Below are 6,241 nucleotides of genomic sequence, written 5' to 3'. Positions count from 1 at the left end.
AACGTACTGCTCGTACGACGGCTATGAGTTCAATATGATTTCCAATATAGAAATTCGCAAAGCTGAAAATACGTATTTTTACCGCCTAACGGCCGGCAAGATTTAACATAATACCATGGAAAATCTGCCTTGAAATCCACTTGAAGAGAGATATTCAATGAATGTGTCCTGTTTATTTTCTAATGTTGCAGAAAATAGTAAATACCTTGAGGAGGGAAGCAGGTGTATTCAAACTCACGTTTAGTTGCGTTACACATAGATGCAGAACCTAATATCAATCCAAACTGAGTTCCTATTCTCAGCGGAATACTGAGCTGGAATTCGAATTGAAGCGAGTGTCTTTGTCAACGTGTAACTGTGAGTGAGTGGTTCTGCCGATAGAGCCATATCCTCTTGGACGCTGGATGCATGTTACTGATTTCCATAATCCATTCCTATTTTTCTATTTTGGACCCCCTGGAATCCTTCTCGATATTCTCGACTGAATACTCTCACGTTCATGTCTTATAGTTAATAAATCATCTTAGAATAGTTTGCTCTCTAAACCGTAAACCACATTCTAGCTGATTTTTTGTTTATGCCCTCAACTGGTTCTCGTGTTGAGTCACCAACTAATACCCTACACAACAGATATTGGGTCCACACTGTACTGAACTGGTTGTCCTGTTGTCCTGTTCTCGCTGTTGTGTTGTCCTCGTGGTTTGGTAGACTGAAGTCATGGCCATGCATACTATAGAAATGATCCCTAAACGTAGGAGGATATGTTGTACTGCTTAACATTTTCTTTTAAGTTGTTTTCGCAACACACTCGCACAGTCATTTTGTTGTTGCTTGTCGTGAGCCTGTGTCACTGTCTAAACTCTACAACGAGCTTCGATATTTTTGCGCGATCCGAATAAAATATTTTTTTTATTTCAAATGTGTTTACAGAAAAGTAATGAAATGTATTACTCCATTCAGCTTTTATAAACTAATTTTAACTGCCGTTGTTTTACTGCATAACTAGATCTGTGTCAGGCTTAAACGTTTGACAAAAATTACATTACCGTGTCTTAGTGTTTCTCTGGTTCTTTTGTAGCAAAACTATCAGCTTCAACTCCTCCCCTTAGATATCGTGTTATGGTACATTGACCAACTTTCATGTTTAGAACACTTTTCTTATTGTCGAATCACCATGGGTCATCACTGATTTTCAGTGATTCATTCATGTAAGTTTAACCACTACTTTGCCTGTAACTCCGGATGGAGTCTGTTTCGATGGCTGTTCAACATTAGTTGTTCTCTGGTATTCTTCTTCTGACCATAGACTTGGCACAACATAACGTATAAAACCCTCTTAATTCCCAATCTCCATGGTAACAGTAGACGTCATTGTTCCTAAACTACCTTTACAAATGTGTCAAACTTATCACACATTTTTCTTTTTTCCACATAAAATCATTACTTCCGTGGGTTGTATGTGTTTCTGTATAAGCCGCTATCTGTCTACAGCAGCCGTTGGTCAGTGGGGTTTGTGGAGTGTATGGACGCCAGGCTGTCCATTGTGTGGCACCAATCCGAACATCAACCAGCAAAGAACCCGAATCTGTGTGAAAGTCAACCCAACTGATCTGGACTGCCCCGGCAGTGCCACAGACAACAGAGCTATTACCTGTAATCTCATTCCTTGTGATGGTAAGTGTTAACAAACAACAGACAACAGAGCTATTACCTGTAATCTCATTCCTTGTGATGGTAAGTGTTAACAAACAACAGACAACAGAGCTATTACCTGTAATCTCATTCCTTGTGATGGTAAGTGTTAGCAAACAACAAACAACAGAGCTATTACCTGTAATCTCATTCCTTGTGATGGTAAGTGTTAACAAACAACAGACAACAGTTAACAAACAACAGACAACAGAGCTATTACCTGTAATCTCATTCCTTGTGATGGTAAGTGTTATGAGCTATTACCTGTAATTTCATTCCTTGTGATGGTAAAACAACAAACAACAGACAACAGAGCTATTACCTTGTAATCTCATTCCTTGTGATGGTAAGTGTTAACAAACAACAGACAACAGAGCTATTACCTGTAATCTCATTCCTTGTGATGGTAAGTGTTGTTACTTACAAACAACAGACAACAGAGCTATTACCTGTAATCTCAGTCCTTGGTGTGGTAAGTGTTAACAAACAACAGACAACAGAGCTATTACCTGTAATCTCATTCCTTGTGATGGTAAGTGTTAACAAACAACAAACAACAGAGGTGTTACCTGTAATCTCATTCCTTGTGTTAACAAAACAACAGACAAAAGAGCTATTACCTGTAATCTCAGTCCTTGGTGTGGTAAGTGTTAACAAACAACAGACAACAGAGCTATTACCTGTAATCTCATTCCTTGTGATGGTAGTGTTAACAAACAACAGACAAAATAGCTATTACCTGTAATCTCATTTCTTGTGATGGTCTAAATGATCTTTGTGGACTTTTGTGATGCTGTTACTTATATATACAGTTGACATATGGATTTTAAATCTGTTACCTGTAATCTCATTCCTTGTGATGGTAAGTGTTCACAAACAACAAACAACAGAGCTATTACCTGTAATCTCAGTCCTTGGTGTGGTAAGTGTTAACAAACAACAGACAACAGAGCTATTACGTGTAATCTCATTCCTTGTGATGGTAAGTGTTAACAAACAACAAACAACAGAGCTATTACCTGTAATTTCATTCCTTGTGATGGTAAGTGTTAACAAACAACAGACAACAGAGCTATTACCTGTAATCTCATTCCTTGTGATGGTAAGTGTTAACAAAATACAGACAACAGAGCTATTACCTGTAATCTCATTCCTTGTGATGGTAAGTGTTAACAAACAACAGACAACAAAGCTGTTACCTGTAATCTCATTCCTTGTGATGGTAAGTGTTAACAAACAACAGACAACAGAGCTGTTACCTGTAATCTCATTCCTTGTGATAGTAAGTGTTCACAAACAACAGACAACAGAGCTATTACCTGTAATCTCAGTCCTTGGTGTGGTAAGTGTTAACAAACAACAGACAACAGAGCTATTACCTGTAATCTCATTCCTTGTGATGGTAAGTGTTAACAAACAACAGACAAAATAGCTATTACCTGTAATCTCATTCCTTGTGATGGTCTAAATGATCTTTGTGGACTTTTGTGATGCTGTTACTTATATATACACAGTTGACATATGGATTTTAAATCTTATTTGTTTTTTCGTGTTTGTGCTAAAACCAAGACGGGTTATCTCCAGACAACAACCACGACTCTGGAAACTGCAAGCCGTAGTAAACAAATAGTAACAGAGTTACATGTTCTCGTGTCACTCCTGGTTATACTGTAAAGTGGTCGTAATTCCAGTAGATATCTTTTTGTTTTGGGCAGTTTTGTTATTTCAATGTTGTGTTGTAGCTACCTGGAACGCCTGGGGTCAGTGGAATAACCCTTGTCCTTCATGTGGTCTGAGCATCTCACGAACTTTCACCCGAACCAGAACATGTAACCAGCTGTCGGGTCAAGCTTTTTGTACTGGTTCCAGCACTTCCACTGAAGTCCGAACTTGCAGCATTCCCAATTGCATAGGTACTTTGTCCTCGACATTTATTGCTTTATTGTATTTTAACATGGACACGTATTGTTCCTACATTGGCTTATTTCTAGAATATATACGTCCACCATCCTTCACGACCCAGATGTTAAATATAATATATGATAACCATACAACTACCATCTGCTTATGTTTATGATGTGATGTGATTGTCATTAAAAAAATGAATTGAACTGAGATAGTGTGTACATAAATTGTAAGGCATAACAGAATACAGCATGTTTTTGCACGCCATTCGCTGAAGCAATTTTATCAGATACATTATACCGTTTTTATGCAAACCGTATTTCATTTCGAGTGGGATACACTGACTCCAGGTACTACTAGATCTTATCAATACTGGAGCTGTAGCCTTCCCTAATGTCAGTCAATGTTGTGGACAGAATGTAACCCAGAGGAAAAGAAACCTGGAGTAATATTGTACATGAAAATATACAAATGGTTAAATGTTGAAAGACGGCTTTATCTTCAACTGTCCGAGTATCTGCATGATAAAGTCCACCATTTTACACATGATCTTCACAGTAAACATCAAATTACATTTGCTTTCATATTTGAGGAATTTCCCCGAACAACACATTGTGCCTCCCAAAGTCATCCTTTGGCTGTTAGAAATGAAAGTACGGACATATACATTACAAGTGGTTTCAATATCAAAATAAGCACGTATAGAGCAGTTGAGTATAGATTTAGGTTTGCGGCTGATTGTTTAACGGAGGGTAACACTCTTACCGGCTATTACAGGAACCTGGGCAGCGTGGACCAGCTGGACCACGCCAAACTGTCCTACCTGTGGACCAGTCGGTACACAAAGACAGGTTACGAGGAACAGGGTGTGCAACAAACAACTTTCAACGGATCTCGACTGTCCAGGGTCAAACACTGACTCCAGATTCGATACCTGTTCAATTCCCGTATGTACAGGTACGTCTCTGGTGGACATGTACGGATGTATACATACTGTTCCTGTTCTATAACTGTCATATATAAGTCTTCGCTTGTGTTTTTCTTGAGGTTGTGTCTTTCTGTGTAATTTTGTTAGACGACGCCTTTGTGTTGATGTGCTTTTGGCGTATTTGTTTTGAAGCTGTAACGTGTTTGTCTTTGTGTTGTGTCCTCGTCTCGTCAAGTGAATGTTGTGTTGTGTTATGTTGTAGCTACCTGGAACACCTGGGGTCAGTGGAATAACCCTTGTCCTTCATGTGGTCTGAGCATCTCACGGACTTTCTCCCGAAGCAGAACATGTAACCAGGTGGCTGGTCAAGCATTTTGTACTGGTTCCAGCACTTCCACTGAAGTCCGAACTTGCAGCATTCCCAATTGCATAGGTATTTTGTCCTCGACATTTATTGCTTTCCACACCTATTTGACATACGGTGATTTAGTAGGAATGAACCTTTACATGTTTGAAAGAATTACCTTCTTATCATACGACATCATTCAGAATCCAAAAGTAAAGGGAAATTGTGACTCTTTTACAGAAATTCTAAATCATAATACAATAGAACATGCGTTTGCAAGACAGAAACCGAAACAAACTCACCAAATACATGATATACAAAGTCAATTCTTCAACTTAATCAAACCGGAAACGTTTGGAACAAGACAAAATAGTGAATTGCATCAGACATAATTTTTGTCGCTGACGAGTAAAGTTTAGAAATTTCCGCCAGATGCCTACCGCAAAACATTTTGAAGTTTTATGTATGACGCTTTGTGAACCTGGATAGAAGAAAACGTGCTTAATTGTACTACAACAGTTGTAAAATGTAAACTCCAAATTGGTTGAGTTTTTGGAATTTTGATCGACATGAAGGAAATTTTGACTACTGGAAAGAACATATCATCCCCTTTGAGATGCAGCCTTGTGGAGAGATGTATGAAAGACTGGATCTTTATGCATGCATGTAATTATAAAACAGATGAGACGATCTCACTTGTCACATTTATTTAAAGCTCAATTTTAGTAAATAGTTCAAAATTACATGGTTATTTGAGAGTTATTGAATGATATTAAATCATCGACATACCCGAACGTCATGTACGAATTTCTACACTTTTAATTCGGCAACCAGAGCAGAGGTTCCGATTCATATGCATAAAGAACGAGATCCACCCAAGATCATTTTGTGCCCCTGTGGGTGTCTACTTCTTGTCTAAAAGTTACCCCTTCCACCCCCAACCTTCCCCAAATGTACGTTATCAATGATAGAAATCCAGCGTTTTACCTAATTCGCAGTAAACGTTAGTTCAGATTTGATCTCACTTTTTTTAGGAACCAGCCGAAACAACTCAATAATACATAACAAGTGGTTTCAATATCAAAACCTAAATGGGCACTGACTTTATAAGATTTGTAAAGATTTAGGTTTGAAGCTGATGACTTTACGTAGGGTAACAAAGGCTGGTAATTTTAGGAACTTGGGCAGCGTGGACCAGCTGGACCACGCCAAACTGTCCTACCTGTGGACCAGTTGGTACACAAAGACAGGTTACGAGGAACAGGGTGTGCAACAAACAACTTTCAACGGATCTCGACTGTCCAGGGTCAAACACTGACTCCAGATTAGATACCTGTTCAATTCCCGTATGTACAGGTACGTCTCTGGTG

At 38.7% G+C, this 6,241-nt stretch overlaps 1 long non-coding RNA gene across 1 annotated transcript; it reads left to right on the top strand.

Annotated features, from left to right (window-relative positions):
* Positions 1 to 4,379: 4,379 nt before the first annotated feature.
* LOC124254085 lies at positions 4,380 to 6,225 on the top strand. Its single transcript, XR_006892382.1, has 3 exons — positions 4,380 to 4,554; positions 4,788 to 4,958; positions 6,048 to 6,225. It is a non-coding gene; the product is annotated as an uncharacterized LOC124254085 (long non-coding RNA).
* Positions 6,226 to 6,241: the final 16 nt, after the last annotated feature.

The sequence above is a fragment of the Haliotis rubra genome, unplaced genomic scaffold (genome assembly GCF_003918875.1).
Source record: "Haliotis rubra isolate DU_JTF1 unplaced genomic scaffold, ASM391887v1 Scf563, whole genome shotgun sequence".
Classification (NCBI taxonomy): Eukaryota; Metazoa; Mollusca; class Gastropoda; order Lepetellida; family Haliotidae; genus Haliotis; species Haliotis rubra.
The sequence above is the reverse complement of the archived record's forward strand: the minus strand, read 5'-3'. Positions and strand labels throughout refer to the sequence as shown.